The following is a 12,489-nucleotide window of genomic DNA, read 5'->3' as shown; positions in this document are numbered from 1 at the left end:
TGATTAAAGGCTCTTTTCCTATGTCAAAAGTTTTAGTTTTCGAGGGTAATAGCTAAGTATGTTGAAAAAATGAAGATATTAGACTATTTTATGATTGCACATGGTAAAGCATGTGATTAAAGGCTCTTTTCCTATTTAAAAAGTTTTAGTTTTCGAGGGTAATAGCTATGTCTGTGGAAAAAATGAAGATATTAGACTATTTTATGATTGCACATGGTAAAGAATGTAATTAAAGTCTCTTTTCCTATTTCAAAAGTTTTAGTTTTCGAGGGTTAATAGCTACATATGTTGAAAAAATGAAGATATTAGACAATTTTATGATTGCACATGGTAAAGAATGTGATTAAAGGCTCTTTTCCTAAGTCAAAAGTTTTAGTTTTTGAGGGTAATAGCTATGTCTGTGGAAAAAATGAAGATATTAGACTATTTTATGATTGCACATAGTAAAGAATGTGATTAAAGGCTCTTTTCCTATTTCAAAAGTTTTAGTTTTCGAGGGTAATAGCTACGTATGTTGAAAAAATGAAGGTATTAGACTATTTTATGATTGCAAATGGTAAAGAATGTGATTAAAGGCTCTTTTCCTATTTCAAAAGTTTTAGTTTTCGAGAGTAATTGCTACGTATGTTGAAAAAATGAAGATATTAGATTATTTTATGATTGCAAATGGTAAAGAATGTGATTAAAGGCTCTTCTCCAATTTCAAAAGTTTTAGTTTTCGAGGGTAATAGCTACGTATGTTGAAAAAATGAAGATATTAGACTATTTTATGATCGCACACGGTAAAGAATGTGATTAAAGGCTCTTTTCCTATTTCAAAAGTTTTAGTTTTCGAGGGTAATAGCTACGTATGTTGAAAAAATGAAGATATTAGACTATTTTATGATTGCAAATGGTAAAGAATGTGTTAAAGGCTCTTTTCCAATTTCAAAAGTCTTAGTTTTCGAGGGTAATAGCTACATATGTTGAAAAAATGAAGATATTAGACTATTTTATGATTGTAAATGGTAAAGAATGTGATTAAAGGCTCTTTTCCTATTTCAAAAGTTTTAGTTTTCGAGGGTAATAGCTTTGTCTCTGGAAAAAATGAAGATATTAGACAATTTTATGATTGCACATGGTAAAGAATGTGATTAAAGGCTCTTTTCCTATTTCAAAAGTTTTAGTTTTGGAGGGTAATAGCTATGTCTGTGGAAAAAATGAAGATATTAGACTATTTTATGATTGCACATAGTAAAGAATGTGATTAAAAGCTCTTTTCCTATTTCAAAAGTTTTAGTTTTCGAGGGTAATAGCTACGTATGTTCAAAAAATGAAGGTATTAGACTATTTTATGATTGCAAATGGTAAAGAATGTGATTAAAGGCTCTTTTCCTATTTCAAAAGTTTTAGTTTTCGAGGGTAATAGCTTTGTCTGTGGAAAAATGAAGATATTAGACTATTTTATGATTGCACACGGTAAAGAATGTGATTAAAGGCTCTTGTCCTATTTCAAAAGTTTTAGTTTTCAAGGGTAATAGCTTTATCTGTGGAAAAATGAAGATATTAGACTATTTTATGATCAGACACGGTAAAGAATGTGATTAAAGGCTCTTTTCCTATTTCAAAAGTTTTAGTTTTCGAGGTTATTAGCTACGTATGTTGAAAAAATGAAGATATTAGACAATTTTATGATTGCACATGGTAAAGAATGTGATTAAAGGCTCTTTTCCTATTTCAAAAGTTTTAGTTTTCGAGGGTAATAGTTACGTATGTTGAAAAAATGAAGATACTAGACAATTTTATGATTGCAAATGGTAAAGAATGTGATTAAAGGCTCTTTTCCTATGTCAAAAGTTTTAGTTTTCGAGGGTAATAGTTACGTATGTTGAAAAAATGAAGATTTTACACTATTTTATGATTGAACATGGTAAAGCATGTGATTAAAGGCTCTTTTCCTATTTAAAAAGTTTTAGTTTTCGAGGGTAATAGCTATGTCTGTGGAAAAAAAATGAAGATATTAGACTATTTTATGATTGCACATGGTAAAGAATGTGATTTAAGGCTCTTTTCCTATGATAAAAGTTTTAGTTTTCGAGGGTAATAGCTATGTCTGTGGAAAAAATGAAGATATTAGACTATTTTATGATTGCACATAGTAAAGAATGTGATTAAAGGCTCTTTTCCTATTTCAAAAGTTTTAGTTTTCGAGGGTAATAGCTACATATGTTGAAAAAATGAAGATATTAGACAATTTTATGATTGCACATGTTAAAGAATGTGATTAAAGGCTCTTTTCCTATTTCAAAAGTTTTAGTTTTCGAGGGTAATAGCTACGTATGTTTAAAAAATGAAGATATTAGACTATTTTATGATTGCAAATGGTAAAGAATGTGATTAAGGGCTCTTTTCAAATTTCAAAAGTTTTAGTTTTCGAGGGTAATAGCTAAGTATGTTGAAAAAATGAAGATATTAGACAATTTTATGATTGCACATGGTAAAAAATGTGATTAAAGGCTCTTTTTCTATTTCAAAAGTTTTAGTTTTTGAGGGTAATAGCTACGTATGTTGAAAAAATGAAGATATTAGACTATTTTATGATTGCAAATCGTAAAGAATGTGATTAAAGGCTCTTTTCCTATTTCAAAAGTTTTAGTTTTCGAGGGTAATAGCTACGTATGTTGAAAAAATGAAGATATTAGACTATTTTATGATTGCAAATGGTAAAGAATGTGATTAAAGGCTCTTTTCCTATGTCAAAAGTTTTAGTTTTCGAGGGTAATAGCTATGTCTGTGGAAAAACTGAAGATTGTAGACAATTTTATGATTGCACATGGTAAAGAATGTGATTAAAGGCTCTTTTCCTATTTCAAAAGTTTTAGTTTTCGAGGGTAATAGCTACATATGTTGAAAAAATGAAGATATTAGACTATTTTATGATTGTAAATGGTAAAGAATGTGATTAAAGGCTCTTTTCCTATTTCAAAAGTTTTAGTTTTCGAGGGTAATAGCTTTGTCTGTGGAAAAAATGAAAATATTAGACAATTTTATGATTGCAAATGGTAAAGAATGTGATTAATTGCTCTTTTCCTATTTCAAAAGTTTTAGTTTTCGAGGGTAATAGCTATGTCTGTGGAAAAAATGAAGATATTAGACTATTTTATGATTGCACATGGTAAAGAATGTGATTAAAGGATCTTTTCCTATGTCAAAAGATTTAGTTTTCGAGGGTAATAGCTTTGTCTGTGGAAAAAATGAAGATATTAGACTATTTTATGATTGCACATGGTAAAGAATGTGATTAAAGGCTCTTTTCCTATTTCAAAAGTTTTAGTTTTCGAGGGTAATAGCTACGTATGTTGAAAAAATGAAGGTATTAGACTATTTTATGATTGTAAATGGTAAAGAATGTGATTAAAGGCTCTTTTCCTATTTCAAAAGTTTTAGTTTTCGAGGGTAATAGCTACGTATGTTGAAAAAAATGAAGATATTAGACTATTTTATAATTGCAAATGGTAAAGAATGTGATTAAAGGCTCTTTTCCTATTTTAAAAGTTTTAGTTTTCGAGGGTAATAGCTTTTTCTGTGGAAAAAATGAAGATATTAGACAATTTTATGATTGCACATGGTAAAGAATGTGATTAAAGACTCTTTTTCTATTTCAAAAGTTTTAGTTTTCTAGGGTAATTGCTACGTATGTTGAAAAAATGAAGATATTAGACTATTTAATGATTGTAAATGGTAAAGAATGTGATTAAAGGCTCTTTTCCTATTTCAAAAGTTTTAGTTTTCGAGGGTAATAGCTTTGTCTGTGGAAAAAATGAAGATATTAGACAATTTTATGATTGCACATGGTAAAGAATGTGATTAAAGGCTCTTTTCCTATTTCAAAAGTTTTAGTTTTCGAGGGTAATAGCTATGTCTGTGGAAAAAATGAAGATATTAGACTATTTTATGATTGCACATGGTAAAGAATGTGATTAAAGGCTCTTTTCCTATGTCAAAAGTTTTAGTTTTCTAGGGTAATAGCTTTGTCGGTGGAAAAAATGAAGATATTAGACAATTTTATGATTGCATATGGTAAAGAATGTGATTAAAGGCTCTTTTTGTATTTCAAAAGTTTTAGTTTTCGAGGATAATAGCTACGTATGTTAAAAAAGTGAAGATATTGGACTATTTTATGATTGCAAATGGTAAAGAATGTGATTAAAGGCTCTTTTCCTTTTTCAAAAGTTTTAGTTTTCGAGGGTAATAGTTACGTATGTTGAAAAAATGAAGATACTAGACAATTTTATGATTGCAAATGGTAAAGAATGTGATTAAAGGCTCTTTTCCTATGTCAAAAGTTTTAGTTTTCGAGGGTAATAGTTACGTATGTTGAAAAAATGAAGATTTTACACTATTTTATGATTGAACATGGTAAAGCATGTGATTAAAGGCTCTTTTCCTATTTAAAAAGTTTTAGTTTTCGAGGGTAATAGCTATGTCTGTGGAAAAAAATGAAGATATTAGACTATTTTATGATTGCACATGGTAAAGAATGTGATTTAAGGCTCTTTTCCTATGATAAAAGTTTTAGTTTTCGAGGGTAATAGCTATGTCTGTGGAAAAAATGAAGATATTAGACTATTTTATGATTGCACATAGTAAAGAATGTGATTAAAGGCTCTTTTCCTATTTCAAAAGTTTTAGTTTTCGAGGGTAATAGCTACATATGTTGAAAAAATGAAGATATTAGACAATTTTATGATTGCACATGTTAAAGAATGTGATTTAAGGCTCTTTTCCTATGTCAAAAGTTTTAGTTTTCGAGGGTAATAGCTATGTCTGTGGAAAAAATGAAGATATTAGACTATTTTATGATTGCACATAGTAAAGAATGTGATTAAAGGCTCTTTTCCTATTTCAAAAGTTTTAGTTTTCGAGGGTAATAGCTACGTATGTTGAAAAAATGAAGGTATTAGACTATTTTATGATTGCAAATGGTAAAGAATGTGATTAAAGGCTCTTTTCCTATTTCAAAAGTTTTAGTTTTCGAGAGTAATTGCTACGTATGTTGAAAAAATGAAGATATTAGATTATTTTATGATTGCAAATGGTAAAGAATGTGATTAAAGGCTCTTTTCCAATTTCAAAAGTTTTAGTTTTCGAGGGTAATAGCTACGTATGTTGAAAAAATGAAGATATTAGACTATTTTATGATCGCACACGGTAAAGAATGTGATTAAAGGCTCTTTTCCTATTTCAAAAGTTTTAGTTTTCGAGGGTAATAGCTACGTATGTTGAAAAAATGAAGATATTAGACTATTTTATGATTGCAAATGGTAAAGAATGTGATTAAAGGCTCTTTTCCAATATCAAAAGTCTTAGTTTTCGAGGGTAGTAGCTACATATGTTGAAAAAATGAAGATATTAGACTATTTTATGATTTTAAATGGTAAAGAATGTGATTAAAGGCTCTTTTCCTATTTCAAAAGTTTTAGTTTTCGAGGGTAATAGCTTTGTCTGTGGAAAAAATGAAGATATTAGACAATTTTATGATTGCATATGGTAAAGAATGTGATTAAAGGCTCTTTTCCTATTTCAAAAGTTTTAGTTTTCGAGCGTAATAGCTATGTCTGTGGAAAAAAATGAAGATATTAGACTATTTTATGATTGCACATGGTAAAGAATGTGATTAAAGGCTCTTTTCCTATGTCAAAAGTTTTAGTTTTTCTTGGGTAATAGCTTTGTCGGTGGAAAAAATGAAGATATTAGACAATTTTATGATTGCATATGGTAAAGAATGTGATTAAAGGCTCTTTTTGTATTTCAAAAGTTTTAGTTTTCGAGGATAATAGCTACGTATGTTAAAAAAATGAAGATATTGGACTATTTTATGATTGTAAATGGTAAAGAATGTGATTAAAGGCTCTTTTCCTATTTCAAAAGTTTTAGTTTTCGAGGGTAATAGTTACGTATGTTGAAAAAATGAAGATATTAGACTATTTTATGATTGCAAATGGTAAAGAATGTGATTAAAGGCTCTTTTCCTATCTCAAAAGTTTTAGTTTTCGAGGGTAATAGCTACGTATGTTGAAAAAATGAAGGTATTAGACTATTTTATGATTGCACATAGTAAAGAATGTGATTAAAGGCTCTTTTCCTATTTCAAAAGTTTTAGTTTTCGAGGGTAATAGCTACGTATTTTGAAAAAATGAAGGTATTAGACAATTTTATGATTGCAAATGGGAAAGAATGTGATTAAAGGCTCTTTTCCTATTTCAAAAGTTTTAGTTTTCGAGAGATATTGCTACGTATATTGAAAAAATGAAGATATTAGACTATTTTATGATTGGAAATGGTAAAGAATGTGATTAAGCGCTCTTTTCCAATTTCAAAAGTTTTAGTTTTCGAGGGTAATAGCTACGTATGTTGAAAAAATGAAGATATTAGACAATTTTATCATTGCACATGGTAATGAATATGATTAAAGGCTCTTTTCCTATTTCAAAAGTTTTAGTTTTCGAGGGTAATAGCTACGTATGTTTAAAAAATGAAGATATCAGACTATTTTATGATTGCAAATGGTAAAGAATGTGATTAAAGGCTCTTTTTCTATTTCAAAAGTTTTAGTTTTCTAGGGTAATAGCTACGTATGTTGAAAAAATGAAGATATTAGACTATTTTACGATTGCAAATGGTAAAGAATGTGATTAAAGGCTCTTTTCCAATTTCAAAAGTTTTAGTTTTCGAGGGTAATAGCTACATATGTTTAAAAAATGAATATATTAGACCATTTTATGATTGCAAATGGTAAAGAATGTGATTAAAGCCTCTTTTCCAATTTCAAAAGTTTTAGTTTTCGACGGTAATAGCTACGTATGTTGAAAAAATGAAGATATTAGACTATTTTATGATTGCAAATGGTAAAGAATGTGATTAAAGGCTCTTTTCCAATTTCAAAAGTTTTAGTTTTCGAGGGTAATAGCTACATATGTTGAAAAAATGAAGATATTAGACTATATTATGATTGTAAATGGTAAAGAATGTGATTAAAGGCTCTTTTCCTATTTCAAAAGTTTTAGTTTTCGAGGGTAATAGCTTTGTCTTTGGAAAAAATGAAGATATTAGACAATTTTATGATTGCACATGGTAAAGAATGTGATTGAAGGCTCTTTTCCTATTTCAAAAGTTTTAGTTTTCGAGGGTAATAGCTATGTCTGTGGAAAAATGAAGATATTAGACTATTTTATGATTGCACATGGTAAAGAATGTGATTAAAGGCTCTTTTCCTATGTCAAAAGTTTTAGTTTTCGAGGGTAATAGCTTTGTCGGTGGAAAAAATGAAGATATTAGACAATTTTATGATTGCATATGCTAAAGAATGTGATTAAAGGCTCTTTTTGTATTTCAAAAGTTTTACTTTTCGAGGATAATAGCTACGTATGTTAAAAAAAGTGAAGATATTGGACTATTTTATGATTGTAAATGGTAAAGAATGTGATTAAAGGCTCTTTTTCCTATTTCAAAAGTTTTAGTTTTCGAGGGTAATAGTTACGTATGTTGAAAAAATGAAGATATTAGACAATTTTATGATTGCAAATGGTAAAGAATGTGATTAAAGGCTCTTTTCCTATGTCAAAAGTTTTAGTTTTCGAGGGTAATAGCTAAGTATGTTGAAAAAATGAAGATATTAGGACTATTTTATGATTGCACATGGTAAAGCATGTGATTAAAGGCTTTTTTCCTATTTAAAAAGTTTTAGTTTTCGAGGGTAATAGCTATGTCTGTGGAAAAAAATGAAGATATTAGACTATTTTATGATTGCACATGGTAAAGAATGTAATTAAAGTCTCTTTTCCTATTTCAAAAGTTTTAGTTTTCGAGGGTTAATAGCTACATATGTTGAAAAAATGAAGATATTAGACAATTTTATGATTGCACATGTTAAAGAATGTCATTTAAGGCTCTTTTCCTATGTCAAAAGTTTTAGTTTTCGAGGGTAATAGCTATGTCTGTGGAAAAAATGAAGATATTAGACTATTTTATGATTGCACATAGTAAAGAATGTGATTAAAGGCTCTTTTCCTATTTCAAAAGTTTTAGTTTTCGAGGGTAATAGCTACGTATGTTGAAAAAATGAAGGTATTAGACTATTTTATGATTGCAAATGGTAAAGAATGTGATTAAAGGCTCTTTTCCTATTTCAAAAGTTTTAGTTTTCGAGAGTAATTGCTACGTATGTTGAAAAAATGAAGATATTAGATTATTTTATGATTGCAAATGGTAAAGAATGTGATTAAAGGCTCTTTTCCAATTTCAAAAGTTTTAGTTTTCGAGGGTAATAGCTACGTATGTTGAAAAAATGAAGATATTAGACTATTTTATGATCGCACACGGTAAAGAATGTGATTAAAGGCTCTTTTCCTATTTCAAAAGTTTCAGTTTTCGAGGGTAATAGCTACGTATGTTGAAAAAATGAAGATATTAGACTATTTTATGATTGCAAATGGTAAAGAATGTGATTAAAGGCTCTTTTCCAATTTCAAAAGTCTTAGTTTTCGAGGGTAATAGCTACATATGTTGAAAAAATGAAGATATTAGACTATTTTATGATTGTAAATGGTAAAGAATGTGATTAAAGGCTCTTTTCCTATTTCAAAAGTTTTAATTTTCGAGAGTAATAGCTTTGTCTCTGGAAAAAATGAAGATATTAGACAATTTTATGATTGCACATGGTAAAGAATGTGATTAAAGGCTCTTTTCCTATTTCAAAAGTTTTAGTTTTCGAGGGTAATAGCTATGTCTGTGGAAAAAATGAAGATATTAGACTATTTTATGATTGCAAATGGTAAAGAATGTGATTAAAGGCTCTTTTCCTATGTCAAAAGTTTTAGTTTTCTTGGGTAATAGCTATGTCGGTGGAAAAAATGAAGATATTAGACAATTTTATGATTGCATATGGTAAAGAATGTGATTAAAGGCTCTTTTTGTATTTCAAAAGTTTTAGTTTTCGAGGATAATAGCTACGTATGTTAAAAAAATGAAGATATTGGACTATTTTATGATTGTAAATGGTAAAGAATGTGATTAAAGGCTCTTTTCCTATTTCAAAAGTTTTAGTTTTCGAGGGTAATAGTTACGTATGTTGAAAAAATGAAGATATTAGACTATTTTATGATTGCAAATGGTAAAGAATGTGATTAAAGGCTCTTTTCCTATGTCAAAAGTTTTAGTTTTCGAGGGTAATAGCTACGTATGTTGAAAAAATGAAGGTATTAGACTATTTTATGATTGCACATAGTAAAGAATGTGATTAAAGGCTCTTTTCCTATTTCAAAAGTTTTAGTTTTCGAGGGTAATAGCTACGTATGTTGAAAAAATTAAGGTATTAGACTATTTTATGATTGCAAATGGTAAAGAATGTGATTAAAGGCTCTTTTCCTATTTCAAAAGTTTTAGTTTTCGAGGGTAATAGCTTTGTCTGTGGAAAAATGAAGATATTAGACTATTTTATGATTGCACACGGTAAAGAATGTGATTAAAGGCTCTTTTCCTATTTCAAAAGTTTTAGTTTTCAAGGGTAATAGCTTTGTCTGTGGAAAAATGAAGATATTAGACTATTTTATGATCGCACACGGTAAAGAATGTGATTAAAGGCTCTTTTCCTATTTCAAAAGTTTTAGTTTTCGAGGGTAATAGCTACGTATGTTGAAAAAAATGAAGATATTAGACAATTTTATGATTGCACATGGTAAAGAATGTGATTAAAGGCTCTTTTCCTATTTCAAAAGTTTTAGTTTTCGATGGTAATAGCTACGTATGTTTAAAAAATGAAGATATTATACTATTTTATGATTGCAAATGGTAAAGAATGTGATTAAAGGCTCTTTTTCTATTTCAAAAGTTTTAGTTTTCTAGGGTAATAGCTACGTATGTTGAAAAAAATGAAGATATTAGACTATTTTATTATTGCAAATGGTAAAGAATGTGATTAAGGGCTCTTTTCCAATTTCAAAAGTTTTAGTTTTCGAGGGTAATAGCTACGTATGTTGAAAAAATGAAGATATTAGACAATTTTATGATTGCACATGGTAAAAAATGTGATTAAAGGCTCTTTTTCTATTTCAAAAGTTTTAGTTTTTGAGGGTAATAGCTACGTATGTTGAAAAAATGAAGATATTAGACTATTTTATGATTGCAAATCGTAAAGAATGTGATTAAAGGCTCTTTTCCTATTTCAAAAGTTTTAGTTTTCGAGGGTAATAGCTACGTATGTTGAAAAAATGAAGATATTAGACTATTTTATGATTGCAAATGGTAAAGAATGTGATTAAAGGCTCTTTTCCTATTTCAAAAGTTTTAGTTTTCGAGGGTAATAGCTATGTCTGTGGAAAAACTGAAGATTGTAGACAATTTTATGATTGCACATGGTAAAGAATGTGATTAAAGGCTCTTTTCCTATTTCAAAAGTTTTAGTTTTCGAGGGTAATAGCTACATATGTTGAAAAAATGAAGATATTAGACTCTTTTATGATTGTAAATGCTAAAGAATGTGATTAAAGGCTCTTTTCCTATTTCAAAAGTTTTAGTTTTCGAGGGTAATAGCTTTGTCTGCGGAAAAAATGAAGATATTAGACAATTTTATGATTGCAAATGGTAAAGAATGTGATTAAAGGCTCTTTTCCTATTTCAAAAGTTTTAGTTTTCGAGGGTAATAGCTATGTATGTGGAAAAAATGAAGATATTAGACTATTTTATGATTGCACATGGTAAAGAATGTGATTAAAGGATCTTTTCCTATGTCAAAAGTTTTAGTTTTCGAGGGTAATAGCTTTGTCGGTGGAAAAAATGAAGATATTGGGACTATTTTATGATTGCACATGGTAAAGAATGTGATTAAAGGTTCTTTTCCTATTTCAAAAGTTTTAGTTTTCGAGGGTAATAGCTACGTATGTTGAAAAAATGAAGGTATTAGACTATTTTATGATTGTAAATGGTAAAGAATGTGATTAAAGGCTCTTTTTCTATTTCAAAAGTTTTAGTTTTCGAGAGTAATAGCTACGTATGTTGAAAAAAAATGAAGATATTAGACTATTTTATGATTGCAAATGGTAAAGAATGTGATTAAAGGCTCTTTTCCAATTTCAAAAGTTTTAGTTTTCAAGGGTAATAGCTACGTATGTTAAAAAAATGAAGATATTAGACTATTTTATGATTGCAAATGGTAAAGAATCTGATTAAAGGCTCTTTTTCTATTTCAAAAGTTTTAGTTTTCTAGGGTAATAGCTACGTATGTTGAAAAAATGAAGATATTAGACTATTTTATGATTGCAAATGGTAAAGAATGTGATTAAAGGCTCTTTTCCTATTTCAAAAGTTTTAGTTTTCGATGGTAATAGCTTTGTCGGTGGAAAAAATGAAGATATTAGACAATTTTATGATTGCATATGGTAAAGAATGTGATTAAAGGCTCTTTTCCTATTTCAAAAGTTTTAGTTTTCGAGGGTAATAGCTACGTATGTTGAAAAAATGAAGGTATTAGACTATTTTATGATTGTAAATGGTAAAGAATGTGATTAAAGGCTCTTTTCCTATTTCAAAAGTTTTAGTTTTCGAGAGTAATAGCTACGTATGTTGAAAAAAATGAAGATATTAGACTATTTTATGATTGCAAATGGTAAAGAATGTGATTAAAGGCTCTTTTCCAATTTCAAAAGTTTTAGTTTTCAAGGGTAATAGCTACGTATGTTGAAAAAATGAAGATATTAGATTATTTTATGATTGCAAATGGTAAAGAATGTGATTAAAGGCTCTTTTCCTATTTCAAAAGTTTTAGTTTTCGAGGGTAATAGCTACGTATGTTGAAAAAATGAAGGTATTAGACTATTTTATGATTGTAAATGGTAAAGAATGTGATTAAAGGCTCTTTTCCAATTTCAAAAGTTTCAAGGGTAATAGCTACGTATGTTGAAAAAATGAAGATATTAGACTATTTTATGATTGCAAATGGTAAAGAATGTGATTAAAGGCTCTTTTTCTATTTCAAAAGTTTTAGTTTTCTAGGGTAATAGCTACGTATGTTGAAAATATGAAGATATTAGACTATTTTATGATTGCAAATGGTAAAGAATGTGATTAAAGGCTCTTTTCCAATTTCAAAAATTTTAGTTTTCGAGGGTAATAGCTACGTATGTTGAAAAAATGAAGATATTAGACAATTTTATGATTGCACATAGTAAAAAATGTGATTAAAGGCTCTTTTTCTATTTCAAAAGTTTTAGTTTTTGAGGGTAATAGCTACGTATGTTGAAAAAATGAAGATATTAGACTATTTTATAATTGCAAATCGTAAAGAATGTGATTAAAGGCTCTTTTCCTATTTCAAAAGTTTTAGTTTTCGAGGGTAATAGCTACGTATGTTGAAAAAATGAAGATATGAGACTATTTTATGATTGCAAATGGTAAAGAATGTGACTAAAGGCTCTTTTCCTATTTCAAAAGTTTTAGTTTTCGAGGGTAATAGCT

The sequence above is a fragment of the Artemia franciscana genome, chromosome 14 (assembly GCF_032884065.1).
Source record: "Artemia franciscana chromosome 14, ASM3288406v1, whole genome shotgun sequence".
Classification (NCBI taxonomy): Eukaryota; Metazoa; Arthropoda; class Branchiopoda; order Anostraca; family Artemiidae; genus Artemia; species Artemia franciscana.
The sequence above is the reverse complement of the archived record's forward strand: the minus strand, read 5'-3'. Positions refer to the sequence as shown.